Below are 14843 nucleotides of genomic sequence, written 5' to 3'. Positions count from 1 at the left end.
GGCCCGTCAACCTAGGCTCACCTTGAGAAGCCAGCAACTCCACAGACCAGGTGCTGCCGGGGCACCAAGGCTATGCCCTTTCCACCAAGCGAAGCGGGAAGACGTGCTTCGTCAGCACTCATGCCCTTCCCAGACTTCGGAAGCCCTTTCTCCATGGCCCCCGGAAGTCCCCCTGAGCTACCAGCCCCGGCACTCAGACCTTGAGACCCCACGGCGGGCAGGCCTGGGGAGCGCCCTCTGGTCTGAGCCCCTGCCAGGCTGAGCTTGGCATTCCTTCACCTCAGACGCAGTTTTCCTGCCTGTCGCCTCCCCGATGCCATCCTAAGGGACTTCCGACATCCCTCTTCCGAGAGCTTGTGTTCAGAAAAAAATAAGAGGCCAGTCATTACGGCCTGAGGAGCTTTCCTGAATCCGGGAGGTGGGGGATGGGGGCTGTGACTTCCTGGAGCTCCCCTCCCCCAACGCCAGGGCTCCTCCGCCTGCCTGGGCCCCAGTGGGGCCTGGTGGGGCCTGGTCGGGTGGGGGCAGGTAGTGCTCTGGGAGGAGGACTGGGGAAAGGGCAGAACGTCAGGAGGGAGGGGGAGGGGGGAACTCTACCGTGGCCACTTCAACGACCCCTTTCTGCTGGCTGTCCAGTACGGAGATTTTTGCAGAAATTGAGTTCCCTGCAAATGGAAGGCCAGACTGCAGTCAAACATGCCTGGTGGGCCAGCTCCTTAATGCTCTCACTTTTAGGGTGATCTGTGCGCTGATTTCCAACAGCCCTACAAACAGCCTTGACTCTCCCCGAGGTGACCCAGAGCCCTGGAGTCCAGGGGACCGGGTGCTGGGAAGAGCCCCAGCACCGCACCCCTGCAGGGCTTGGGGTGTTTGTCTGCCCTACAGGGAGCGAGAAGAAAGCGGGGGCACTCGGCTCAGGGGCCCCCTCCCCACCTCCCCGACCCCGGGGCAGCTTGGTTTCCAGTGGGCCTCCGGCCCCAGCTAGCCACTCTTTCTGCTGTCGGGGGCAGGGGCTCTGGCTGATCATTAACTCTTCCAGGACAAGGTGCTGGTGCCTGCAAGCCCGTGGGGTGTAGGGAGGCCCCACAGAAGGCCTGGCCGGCCTGGCCTGTAACAGCACAACCCCCCAGCCACGGCCCACTTTGTGCTGGGACCCGGGTGAGCACTGCAGCCGCAAGAATCTCATTTCAGCTCAGACTTGGCCCTGCGGGGGGGGTCTTGTGCTCCCGAGTTGACCCTCAGAAAAGTAAATGTCAGGTCTGAGAACACGTGCCTTGTAGGTGATGGAGCATGATGTGAACTCTTGGTCTCCCCAGGTAGCTGCACGCAGAGGGTTCCACACCATCACCTTGACGGTCAAGGCCAGAATCCTTCCAGAGAAGCCAGCCTAAGTCCCAACATGGGGCCCATGGGTACGGCTTCCCGAGCCACAGACTTTGGTGCTTTCCTCCCCCATAGAGGAGAGGCCTCTAGCTCCTCACCCCATCCTTCCAGACTCTCCCTCCTCCTGGCCTGCGACCAGGGCTGCTTGTGGTAGCAGCCTGGCTTCCTTCACAGGCCCCACCGCCTGCCTGCATTAAACAAGCAGAGGGAACGAAATCCTCGGGGCTTTTTGTTACTCAGCAGGACCTCAGACATCCTGACAAGTGCAGGGCCAGGGCTATTCTGCACCTGCCATGGAGAGCTGCTAGCCCATTCAATCACTGCACGTTGAACCCCTGCTGTGCTGCTGGCCTTAGGTTGGGCGTGATCCCCAGACATGGCTCGCTCTTTGGGACTCAGTTACCTCCAGCTCCTGGCTGCCTGCAGCTCCCTCTAAACGTGGAAATAGAACTATTGCTTTGGATCCAGAATAGACAGGATGTTCTGGGAGGCGGGGAGTAGAAATCCACCAGGCCCTGCAGAACTGAGGCTGCTCCGAGTCCAACCTTGGGAGCTGAGTGGGCAGCCACGTGCCCTGGGAGCCCCAGGCTGGCCCTGGAGGCCAAAGACAAGGCTGTCTGTGGAGTAGGGACCCCCAGTGGCCCCTAGATCGCCACCATGTGCGTGGCACTGGTGACCACTGGGCTGTCTTTGACCATGGAGGCTTGGCCAGCCAGCCACATAGCAGCACTGCCTGAAACCGTCTCTGCGGAACCCCAGACGAGCCCGTCTGAGGAGGCCGAGGAGGTCCTCAGCTTCATGTCTATTTCCTGCTCCCTTCCTCAGCAGGACCGCTAGAGCAGGGCCCTGAGAGGGCGCAGATGGCTTTGGGATTATTTACGACCAACCCAAATGTGAAAAATTGTAAGTGATACAAATAGCAATTAATGTGGGCAACCAAGACAAATGAGGTGGGTGAGAAATAGGGATCCGACCTCCCTGGGCGGGGTCAGCACCTGACGACAGAGCTGGCCCATCCCTCCGAGGATACAAGAGGTCCAAGGAAGGGCGTGGCCCCAAGGTGGCTTAAACCTTGTGAAATTCGCTTTTACAGGAGAGAATTAATCCCAAAGCTGCAGGCCTGAGGTTATCAGCAAAGCCCTGTTTTATCTCAGGTAATCAAGCCCCAAGTTGGTCCCCCAGGAAAAAGCGTAGCTTCTCCCCACCATTGGTTACAACCAGAGGGGTTTGGAGGAGACCTGGGGGGTGGTTTCAGGGTTTACATCAGCCTGGTTTCTGACCTGGCCACCCCCTGTCCACTCAATCACCAGAGCTCTGGTCCACACGGGCACCCCAACCCCAGGAGGCTGATGGCTTTCAGGTAGACATGAGGTTTTAGGAAAGCGTGAGGGCACCCTAGCCAGTCAATCTCACAGGCAGGTCTGTTCGGAATGTAGCTGAGAGCTCCCTGGATGTGTGAGTGCCGGGCCCAGCCGGCCCAAGTGTCCCTCAGCGTCATGACTGCTGGCTCTGCTGTCCCCCCGCTCCCATCTACACCCGGGGCCCCGTGTGGGCAGTGCCTGTCCCCGCAGCCCTGCCCTGGGCTCCCTTACAGAGCATCACTGACAAGCCGGAGGACTCGTGTCGCGAGGAAACCAGACATCAGGCCCCGGGATCTGGACTCTCCGGGGAAGGCCTATCTGTCCGCATCACTGCCTTGCTCAAGGAAGGAATGCCACTCTTTGAAAGCTGACACGAAGTATGTGTGTCTCAGCGGGGTTTTGAGACCCTCTCCCCGCTGACTCTGCCTCGGCCTCACAGTGTCAGGGCCCTGTGCCCAGACCCAGGGACATGGAGATGAGCAGAAGCAAAGAGCAGGGCTTTGTCTCCACAGATGACGGAGTGGCCACCCGGCCACCCCAGCCCCACCCCAGGCACACTCAGCCCCAGCAGAGGAGCTGCAGGAGGAAGCCTAGGAACCACGGCCCAGCAGGCACAAGTTCTCAGGAGCCTGGGAGGGCAGGCAGGGGCCAGGGAGGGCCTGAGGGGCTGACCTCTGTGTGCAGACCGTGTGAAGGGAGGTGCGGAATGCTCGAATGCTCCCGTCTGATTTATCCTTGGGGGTGGGGTGGACAAACAGGACTCCTCCAGCCCGGGCAGCGGTGGGGCCAGGGCTGTGGAACAGGCCCCGGCAACAGGAAAGGCTCAGGAAGGAAGCCTTGGCCCCACAGCTCAGGCCCAGGGAGGCTCCGGCACCCGTGTGGGGCCGGGGGCCAGAGGTCTGGTGTGCAACACCCCTCCTGAGTGTGGACACACCGGAGCCCCCCAAGTGAGCAGGGGCTGAGTGGGACCCAGGGAACAAAGGCGCGGTGCTGAGCGGCACGCTGGGCTGTCGCATCCGCAGGGCCGGGCTCTGAGTGGGTGTTTGCCCATCTGGAAGCAATATTGCAGTAATGTAAGACGGCCAGGGTACGGGATATTCTCTGAATACGTGAACTCTACAGTGAGGAATATGGATTTAATGGATAATCTTACCAGCAGCCAAAAGAACCCAGATTCCTCCCCAGGCCTTCACCCTGCACTTGGCTTCCACTGCAGCCCAGCCCAACCAGGGGCCAGCAGTGCCGTGGCCGTGGCCTCGAGAAACGGAGCTGACCCAGGATCTGAGCTCACTTCTTCTCTCATGGGGTGGGAGTGGGGGATCGGAGACCAGCTCTGGGAGCAACACTGGTTCCTGTCCTTGAACCCCGTTTATGGGGAAGAAAGCGAAGTTGGAGAAAGTAAAACATTAGCAGGAGGGAGGGGTGATTAATTAAAATCTACAATGGCTACGACTTGTGGAGTCTGGGGGAGAAGAAACTGTTTCTCTAGCTCTTCCCAACTTAATATAGCTGGAATAATAAAATAAAACAATAAAAACCACAGCGGAAAAGATGACTGGAGCGTTTTTATGGCGAGCAGCAGAGGAAGAGCCCAGAAGGACCGACGGAGAGCGGCGAACAATGTGATTCAGGGAACGCTTCCAGAAGGCGGGAGGAGGAGCGGAATGCAGGTCCGGCTGGCCCGGGGCGCCGGGAGGAGCGGGGGCTCCCCACACTCAGTCCACGGAAGCCGCGTCTCCAGCAGGGTCCTGGCTGCCGGCTGGGATCTCATTTCAGAGGCTCATTAATCCCTCCCAAACGTAAAATCCCCAGATACCAAGTGCTTCGTGAGTGGTTTGTACCATGGGGAGTCTGCAGCCTGCCGCGCCCGGGTGCCCCTGTGCCAAGGGCTAGGCCCGCACAGCAAGGCCCCTGTTCCCTGATCCATCCGTACCGCTGTGGCCCACCCCACCCTATGTACAGCCGGCGGTCTTCCAGGGAGCTGACCTCGCTCTGACAACAGCCTCCCAGGGAGGCGGGGGTGGGAGTCCTTCCATCTACCCGGAGACTCCTTCCTCGTCCAGCCCAAGACTGGAGGAGGCGATGTGTGTGCCCCGTGCCAGGAGGCTGCGAGAAAGTCACGTGTGGAAATGGCACGGGAGCCCAGCGGCTCTGGCTTCCCGGCCACGGCTCTGGCAGGCCCGAGGCCCGGGAGGCTCCCCTCGCAGGCCTCCTCCACCCTATCTGCACGTTTGAACAGAAGCCTCCGAAGCACCTTCCCCCGCCCCTGAGACGAAGGATGGGGGATGAGGTTCGGAGCCTGGCGTGTGGGCCCCCGGACTCCTGTCCACGCCCTGTCTAGGGGGCGGTCTGGCCTGGTGACCTGGGGAAAGCAGGTGGGAAGGGAGTCCCGCTCTCTGCCCCACAACACCTCACTGTGATTATGGGGAGCCCTGCTCTGAGCCTCCCTGCAGCCTTGGGGGGCTGCGAGGGAGCATGGTATCCCACTCTGGCCCTGGCCCCGGCAACCCTGGAATGAGCTCCCTGAGGCCGGGCAGACCCACTGGACGCAGACAGGGAGCACTGGCGTCCATCCACACCACAGCGCAGTCCCCAAGCTGAGCAGAGGGCGAGGTGCGCAGAAAGCGTGCGGTAAGTGCGGATGCACAGGCAAAGGAGGCCAGGGGGTGACCGTCATGGCTTTAAAAAGACACGAGCCCACAGCCCCTCCCTAGTTTCCAAAGGACTCAGAAACCACCGCCTCCTTGGACCTGGTCCCCTTCCTTCCTTTCTAGGGGTCAGGAAACACCGGGGGTATTTCCCCTTTTTACAGACGGAGAGACACCCAAGGAGGCCGGGCATACCCGCTGACGGTAATCCAACTTGGCCCAAACAGCTCGGCCCAGCCCTGTCCAAGGGGACAGACCCAGGTGAGCAGGTGAGCAGCCCCGGCCATCTGCCACCGGCGAGCTCGCCACGAGCTGCCTCCGCCTCCCCTCGAAGGCACCCTCCTCAGAAGCAGTGCCAGGACCCTCCCCTCTAGGGCTGCAGACTGGATTTGAGACCCTTGAGTTGAAAGGAAATTTGAAAAATTGAATTCCTTTTGTAAGCTGCCAAAGTCCTGCTTCCCTGGCGGGGAGGCCCCAAGATGCGTCACGTGGTATTTAAGGACTATTTCTCAGTCACGGGGACCGGTGGTAAAATGACTCGCTCGGGAAACAGCTCAGCTTTCCTATGGACCCACCTGGGTTCCCACACCACGTGCCCAGTCTTGGGGTGTGTAGTGGGTCAGACGGTGGAGCCACGCGGGCCCCCATAGTCTGGGGGTGGCATTCACACTGGTGGAGGAGGGTCAAGGCATGTAAAGAGGCCGTGTGAGGGGCGTGATGGCGTCTTAATGTCAGGGGTAACTCAGGGAGCCCGCCGGGACGCGAGAATGCTCCCAGAGACGGGAGGAGAGTGCACGTCCCAGGTGGGAATGCAGGCTGTGCAGAGCCTTGGGCCAGGGCAACAGTCTGTGCACTGCAATTAAACGAGACCACAGAGAAGCATCTCTGGAGCCCAGAGAGAGGAGCCTCGGTGCCTGGAGCAGTGGGGAGGCTCTGGGAGGAGGGACCTGGAGGCTGGGCAGGACCAGTGGGGCCACGGATGCACAAAATCCCATGGGATCAAAAAAGAAAGGCAAACATTAAAGCTGAAAACCGTAAGATGTTCTTGACAGAAGATCTAAAAAAAAGACGCCCCACGTTCGTGGACTGGAAGGTATAACGTTGCTGAGACGCCAACAGCCCCGAAGCCCACCTGCACGCTCAGTGCAGTCCCTCTCAGAATCCGAGCTGGTTCCTCTGCAGCAGCTGACAGGCTGATGCTGAAATTCACGTGGAAGAGCCAAGGGGCCCAGGACAGCTCAACAATCTTGAAAAAGGAGAACAAAGTTGGAGGGCCCAGACTCCCCGATTTTGAAGTCACTACAAAGTTACAGTGACCAAGGCAGGGCTTGCGTGCCAGCATAAGGACAGACACACAGAAAACGGGACAGGACCGAGAGTCCAGAAACAAACCCATACATTGAGAGTCAGTTGATTTTTGTTAAGGGTGCCCATGATCACTCAACGGGGAAAGAATCTTTTCAACAAATGGTGCCGGGTTAACTAGGCTAAGCTATGACACACGTGACGACCCGGATGAACCTTGAGACCGTGATGCTCAGTGAGGGAAGCCAGTCTAAAAGGCGAGAGAGTGTGTGATCCTCCTCATGTAAAATGTCCAAAAAAAGGAAATCCAGACAGACAGAAAGCAGATTCGTGGCTGCCAGAGGCTAAAGAATGAAGCTATGCTCCCACCCCACACCATGCTACAAAAATGATTCAAGTAGGTCACAAACTATATGAAAAAGCTAAAATAGAAAATTCTTAGATGAAAACACAGGAATAAATCTTTGTGACCTTGGGTCTGCCTACTGTTAACTTAGATACAACCCTAAAAACACAAGCAACGAAAGGAAAAAAATAGGTAAATTGGACTTCATCAAAATGTGAGTGTTTTGAGAGCCAAAGGACACCAGCAAGAACATGAAAAGATGGCCCCATCTACCTGATAATGCTCTTGTATCTAGGATGCATGAAGAACTCCACTTAATAATGAAAAGGTAAATGACCCAACCAAAAAATAGGCAAAAGATCTCACTGGGTGTTTCATAGAAGGAGATATGCAAATGGCCTGTAAACACATAAAAAGATGCCCAGTATCACTGGCCATCAGGGAAATGCAATCCAAACCACAGTGAGAGGTCACTTCACACCTGCTAGGACGGCGGAAGTGAAAGGAGCACAGTGACAAGTGCTGAGGATGATGGGGAGGAGTCGGAGCCTTCACGCGACGCTACTGGGAACATAAGACGGCGCAGTCATTTTGGAAAACAGCCTGGCGGCTGCTCACAAGGTTAAACATTAGGCTACTTTATGACCCAGCCATCCCACGCCCTGATGCACACCCAAGATTAAATGAAAATACTCGCCTGTTAAAAAAAAGCTTGTACCTGAATGTTTGTGACAACATTATTCATGACGGCTGAAAAGTGAAAACAGCCCAAATGTCCCCCAGTGGACGAACGGATAAATAGACGTGGTCCAGCCATTAGATGGAGTATTATTTGCCCATGGAAACGAAGAACGCTCTGACACACGCGACGACACGGATGAACCTTGAGACCGTGATGCTCAGTGAAAGAAGCCAGGCTAGAAGGCCAGAGAGTGTGTGATTCTCTTCACGTGAAGTGTCCAGAGCAAGGAAATCCAGACAGACAGAAAGCAGACTCGTGGCTGCCTGCGCTGGGGAGTGGGAGGAGGGAATGGGAAGTGGCGGCCAGAGGATGTGGGGTTTCTTCTTTTCAGGGTGCTGAAAATGCTCTGGAACTAGACAGTGGGGAAGGTTACACAACTCTGAACGTGATAAAAACCACCGAATCGTACTCTTTAAACGGGTGAATGGTATGGTATGTGAATTCGATCTCAATGACGCTGTTACAAAAACAAAAATCAAAACCAAAAAACACGAGGTATGCAAATCACCCTGCGGGACCCCAGCACCCTGGCGGGCCCCGAGTGCAGCCCCCCACTCCAGGCCAGCCCAGGAAGCCCCCACAGGCCGTGGGGACCCAGCTCCTGCCCACGTCTTGCTGCACGGCTCCCAGGTTGAATATTTCTCATGTGAAGGCCCAAGAACAGAGCCAGAAGTCCTCTGCAGCTGGGGTGGGGGGGTGGGGGGCCTGGAAGCCATGCAACAGAGATGGAGGCTCCCACGCTCCAGGGCCAAGCTGACGTGACTAAAGCTAAACAGACCCCGTGCCACACGGGGTTCCAGAAATTCTGTGCCGCGCGAGGCGCCCCGCGCCAGCGATGGCAGCCGAGGGAGGGGCGGTGCAGCAGGCAGCCCCAAAGGTAATTTGCACACGGAGTTTATAAGGCCCCTCAGCTCTTTTAAACATATGCTTCTCTGATTATAAACAGCTGATGGCTCACAAGATTCAGATTTTCCAGCAAGGCTTCCAAAAAAAGATTACACTCCGAGCAGGGAAAGGTGACCGGGTGCTTAGCTGCGGACGTAAATCCAAGCATGTTCTCCAGTGGCTGGAGCCGCCCCTGCTGTCAGACTCGGAGTGTGTCACATCCATGCTATGTTTGCTGCCATGGGCCTGTCCCGAGGAGGGCTTTGGCCCTGACTGTGGACCTGGGGGTGGGGTGGGGTGGGGTGGGGTGAAGGAGAACGGGCCCTCTTCTTGGACTGGGGCCTCGGCCTCCTTGGAGCTGCTGCTGCATGAAGCTTCACCTCCTGCCCTGAGATCTAGGTCCGGGGCTGAAACTGGAGGCCACCGCCCACCTGTGCCCCCAGAGGCATCTGTACTGACCTCCCTAGGGGTACGCCGCCTACTCCCGGGCTGACTCCATTTTCCACTGGCCTCCCCTCCCCGGAGATCTGGGGTACCCTGATTGGAAGTTTCAAGCAAAAAGAGGAGCACAGAGAAGGAGAGAAACATCAGCAGAGACCACGCACCCAGGTGAGGCCCCGACACAGTGCCAGGCGGGTTCAGCTTGGCTGCCCCAGTGGTTGATGTCGGGTCGGCCCAAGACCCCAGAAAGGAAAGGCTTCTCTAGGAACATGTCCCCGTCAAGTCTGCTCAGTGCCCGTTCTGAGGCCAGTTTGGGTCAGGGTCCTCCCCCTGCTGAGGAGGGGTCCTCCGAGGCCTCCCCAGTGTTGTGAAAAATAATGTCGTGGTCAAGTGGAGTAGAGGTCCTGGGGCCCCCAGTCCTGGTCGTCTGCTGGGGAGCCTCAGGGGCAGGAGCACGACCTGAGGGGCTGGCACCGCTGGGGGTCGGCCGCCCACACTGCCTGCCCCTGCTGGGCACACACAGATTCAGCACCCGAGGGGCCCAGTGTGGACCGCGGCACAACTGCCCTGGTGTTCAGTGAGTGCTCTGCCCACGATGCGGCTGCCCCACCCAGCCAAGCGAGCAGGGCCCCGTCCCGCATGCGGGAGGGAAGGATGGACAGACAGAGCCCAGGATGCCTGGGCACAGAGCCGGGCTCTGGCTCCTGTTACCTGTGGGGCTCCTGGCAAACCCTGTGACCTCCCTGTGCCCGAGTCCCCATCTCCAGGGCAGGCTGTGGGAGGGTCAGACGAGTTACTGTCACAAAGCCCTTAGACCTGGACCTGACAGAGTGCCCACTGCGAGCTGCTGGTTAGGTAACACAGACCTTCCTACTGGAGGGGCCCTGGCCGCACCCAGCCATCTCTCCTGGGTCCAGGCTGCTCGGAGAGCCTCACGGGGGCTCCCAGCCGGACCTACAGGTGGATGGCCCAGAACACCAGCCAGTGAGCAAGACCTTGGAGGCAGGGGCTGCCCTGTGAGATGGGGGCAAGTTTCCCGGGTGGGGTCTGTGCCCAGGCAGACACACACCTGGCCTCTGGGGTTCTATACCCGCCTCTTCTGCCTTTGGTTCCAGTGGACGCTCACAGAGCAGAAAAAATCCCCCCCCCAGCAGCATTGGACTTTCCCAAGGGCCCAGGGAGAGCAGAAAAGTGGGGGGGGGGCCCTCTGTGCCACTCCTCACCACACAGCGCGTTCCACCAGCCCCCCGATGTGCCTGCTCCCCTTTCCCTGTGGCTGACGGATGAGAGGGCTCACCGAGGACCACGCACAGAAAACACATGTGGGACAGAGCTGCTGTCGAGGCTGCTCCCGGGCCTCGGTCACCTGAGAACCATCCATGTGGGGCAGATGCGACAAGTCCAGGGTCCATCCTCTGGCCCACAGGACACAACCAAGGAATAGGAAGCTGTACCCACGGGAAGCAAAAGGACAGACGTGCAGGTCCACTGCCAGCCCCCGGCAGCAGGGCACCAGGAAAGGAGGCGGGTAGGGAGAATCACAGCAGCGGGGGGCACAATAGGTCGGTGCCCTCCAAGGTGGGCTGGGGTCAGACCCGCTCAGACAGACGAGAAGTCACCCTGGAGACCAGGCCTTCTGGTGCCCAGGTGTCCTGGAGGCTGCCTGGAGAGGTGCGGTCAACGGTCTGAGGACAGGTTGGCACTGCCCTCCATCCTACCCATGTCCTAAAGAACCGGACTTGGATGTCCTCTGGGAGAGAAGCAGTCACCTGTTACAGTGGCTGGATGACATCCAGCCATCAGCCTCCCCCACCATCAGCACAGTGCCGCAGAGTCAGCCCCTGCTCAGGCGCCAACAGCTCTGTGCTGCCCAGAGACCACCCACTGAGTTGAAATCGCTTGTTTTTGTGACTGAGACCTGCACGGGGTGTGATTCTCAGTGGGGACCCCAGGTCCAGAGCCACCGGCCAGGGAGACAGAATTCAAATTCCAAGAGAGCGGAAATATGACTTGCCTGCCTGGGGCAGACGTTGCTGTCTGGTCACGGCACTCTTTCTCCCGGGACCCAGATACCACTTTCCTGGAAGCCATCAACCACTGGCAATATCTGCTAGGCAGGCTGAGCCCTCCTTCCTGACTAAACCTGGCAAGGGTGGTTGTATCAGCTAGCTATTACTGAGTAACAAATTACCCTCTAAACTCACAGCTTCACAGATGTTCACAAAGCAATAAACACTTATTATCTCACAGATTTCTGAGGGTCAGGAATCCAAGAGTGAGTGGATGGTGCTGGCTCAGGGTCTCTTGGGAGGCTGGAGTCAGGATGTTGGCGAGGGCTATGCTCATCTGGGCTTGACTGGGACTGGAAGATCCACTTCCAAGATGGCTCACTCATGAGGCTGTTGGCTAGAGGCCTCAGTTCCTCACTGAGTGGCCCTCTCTTCAGGGCTGCTTGAGCATCCTTACAGCATGGCAGCTGGCTTCTTTCAGAGTCATTGACCCCAGTGAGAGAAACAAGGATGCCACAATGCCCTTCATGATCTGGGCTTGGAAGTCACACTGTCATTTCCACTATATTCCATTTGTCAGGAGGAGATCACCAAGTCCAGACCGAAGTCATGGGGAAGGAAAAAGCCCTGCCTCTTGAAGGGAGGAGTCTCAAAGCCTCACAGACAGATCTCCAAGCCACACAGCCACACGGCACCCCAGTCAGATTGCTCCTCCTTCTCATTCCTGTCTTTTCTGCCCAAATTCCCTCCATCCCCTGATCCTGCCTGGCTCAGTTAGAACATCCCCCTCTGAGGCCCCTTACGGCAACCACTTTGTAGCCACTGTTCACTGCGGGCCTGGTGGGTTTCCCGCAGTCACCTCACCCTCTGCAAGCACAGAGCTGAGGGGACAGTAGGCTCTCTGCAGATATCTGCCCTCATCACCAAGATGGACCAAGGCCCTTTGATGTTCAAAAACAACCAGCAACCCCAGAGCCGCAGGGGTGGGGCCTCCCATCCACAGCTTTCCCAGGACTTGAGAGATAGTTGAAAATACTTTCTGGGGTGGCCCTGGCAGTGCCACTGTCCTCAAAGGCCCAGGGCCAACCCAATCTGGAGGGCCTGGAGATGATGGCTGAGTGGTGGCTGTGGAAGCGGTGGGCCTCGGCAGGAAGCGGGGGGAGGACGTGCTCGGGGATGGGGCGCACCGTGGGAAGAGGCTCTTTCGGCGACGGGTCTGGCAGAGCCTGGCTGGCTTGGCTTTCCCGCCCCCCACGCCTGGCATCCCACCAGGCCCCGAGCAGGTGCTCAGGAGACAGCTGCTGGGTTAACTCTCATGGAAGCGGGGGCTCTGGGAGAAGCGGGGTTGGCTCATCACAGCCGGGGCTATGCAATGCCCAAACACACACACACACACACACACACACACACACACACACACACACACACATACGGCACAGCTGCCCTTGGGGTGGGGAGTGGCCCGCACCCTGCGCTGCCACTCATCAGGACCACCTCGACTTGAGACACCCCCCCCCCATCTGGCATCAAGTCATTGCTGCCCCCGATTCTGGAAGGTAAACCTGCCCATGAGAAAAGGCCAGGATGACCCTAGTGCAGCTTAACTGTCTGAGGGCGTCTCCCTGTGCTTCTATTCCTGCACTGCTCTTGGAGAAGGGGTGCTATGGAGGCCACCCTGGAATTGGGTATAGGACCCACATCACCACACTCGTGCCCTGGCCCAGGCCCTCGGTAGCAGGGACAGAAGGGTAGCGTGGAGAGCCGTGCTGGGGGAGGGACAACACCCAGCGCCGTGGGCCCTCACCACAGCTGGGCAGGGGTGGGGCTGACACACGTCCACAGGTTTCTTAGCATCCGGCTTGTCTACTGACTCTGAATCTCCCACCAAACCCATCCTGAGGGGACCTCAAGCTCCTCTGTGTCCTCAGCTGCGGGGTCCTACCAAAGCCACCTCCTGCAGGAGGCCTGGCTACCCCTTTCACCGCCACGGCCACCACCTGCTGTCCAGCCTCCTGCCTCTCTCATTGGGAAATGGCGAGTCTCCCCAGGGCCCTCCTGGGCTCCCTTGCCTCCTGGCCCCGTCCAGTTCTCTCTCCATCAGCAGCCTAAGGGACCTTTCTAGCAGGGAGGCCCAATCCTCACCAGCACCATCCTAGGACCCCCAAAGATGTGCCCTGCACCCCAGCCCTACATGGCCCGCGAAGCCCAGGATGCCCTGGATCTGTCCATTCTCACTGGGGTGCTAAGCTCTGAAGTGGAGGACACAAGAAGGGGAGATTCGGGGGACAGAGCTCTGGGTGGGGACACGAGGGTGTGCCACTGTGGGTGCGGAGAAGAACTGGGGGAAGAATTCGGCCCACGGGTAGGGTGGAACGTAGAAGGCACGCAGAGGTCACAGGAGGAGGAAGACTCTGGAATGAAGACGTGGGAAGCAGGGTCAGCAGAGACCTGTGACCGGTAAAGAAGCCACTGGAGGGAGGCGCATGGGGTCATGGAGGCTGACCCGGAACAGCGGCAGTGGTGCGGGCTGTGTGCAGCTCTGTGCACACGGAAGAGGACCGGGGAGGGGCCCCTGGGCCCTGGGGACATGGAGATGGTAGATGTGACCTTAAAAGCAGGCTTCTTGGTGACTGCCTCGGCTGCCCAGGGATACCTGTGGCTCCTTGTCCCCCTGTGCCTTCCTGTCCACTGCAGAGAGCAGCGTGGGTGAGGGTCCTTTCTGGGAAGGTGGGGCCGAGGCGGCCACGCGGCCCTGGGCCTCTCTGATTTGGAGGGAAGCAGCTCTGGGAACCTGGCTCAGCCTGAGGCTGTTCCGCCCTTGGGCTGTAGGGTGGGGAGGGCTGGAGGGCACACTGCAGCCCAGATGATCCCTCAGCTAGGCCTGGCCACGTCTGGCCACTTGGGTGAGGGGCTCCCACCGTCCCTCCCTCCTGCCGGGCGCTGTGTGGAGGAGGGCTGGTGTTTCCCCCCGGGACGCTGCGGGGCTCTGGGCCCCATCTGCACTTCTGTGCTGGCAAACGCAGGAGAATTAGCTCAGCAACTTCCTCCCTTAATCCCCCACCCCCATTCTAAATACCTCGGAATCAAGAGAAAAGCCGAGTGGACGTTTCGAGCCTAATTCTCTTCAGCTGTGTGTGCGTGTGTGCGTGCGTGCACTCGGGTGCAGAGGCCTGCGAGGAAACCTTTTGAACCCCGCGTATCAGTGCCGGAGGAAGCGTGAGGAACATTGGGTCACCCCTACCACGTACAGATGAGATAAACCAGATGCCCTCTGTCACAAAGGGAGCCAGAGTCAAGGCCACCAGGTGCCTGGGCTCTCTGTCCCGCACCTACTCCGCCATCCTGAGTCCCAGAAGGTGACAAGGGCCAGGCACCACAGCCCAGGGCTTCCAGGGAGCCCCCAGGCTGACCTGGGCTCAGGAGAGGCCCCACGACAACCCAGAGAGGAGCTAGCCGAGCCTGCCATCCCCACCTCGAATTCTGCCCACGTGCCCCAGGCCAGCCCCAGGCTCCCCACCTCCCCCCGCCCCAGCCAGCCTGGCAACCCCCAGTCTGCCGCAGGCTGGCCTGGAGTCCTCCCAGCCTCACAGGCTTCTTCAGCCAATTCCCACGTGTCTCTTGTCTCCCGACGAGACAACAAACCCCTCTCAGTCTAGGGCTGTTTTCCTCTCCATCTCCCCCAAAGGACTAGAGAAGAGGCGGGGGTGGGGGCACACAACAGGT

The 14843-nt window shown here is 58.9% G+C and overlaps 1 protein-coding gene across 9 annotated transcripts in view; it reads right to left on the bottom strand.

Annotated features, from left to right (window-relative positions):
- KCNQ1 (potassium voltage-gated channel subfamily Q member 1) overlaps nt 1-14843 on the bottom strand; it is a 321449-nt gene that overhangs the window by 117833 nt on the left and 188773 nt on the right. The window lies entirely within an intron of this gene.

This window comes from Camelus bactrianus, chromosome 10 (assembly GCF_048773025.1).
Source record: "Camelus bactrianus isolate YW-2024 breed Bactrian camel chromosome 10, ASM4877302v1, whole genome shotgun sequence".
In the NCBI taxonomy this organism is placed as follows: Eukaryota; Metazoa; Chordata; class Mammalia; order Artiodactyla; family Camelidae; genus Camelus; species Camelus bactrianus.
The sequence above is the reverse complement of the archived record's forward strand: the minus strand, read 5'-3'. Positions and strand labels throughout refer to the sequence as shown.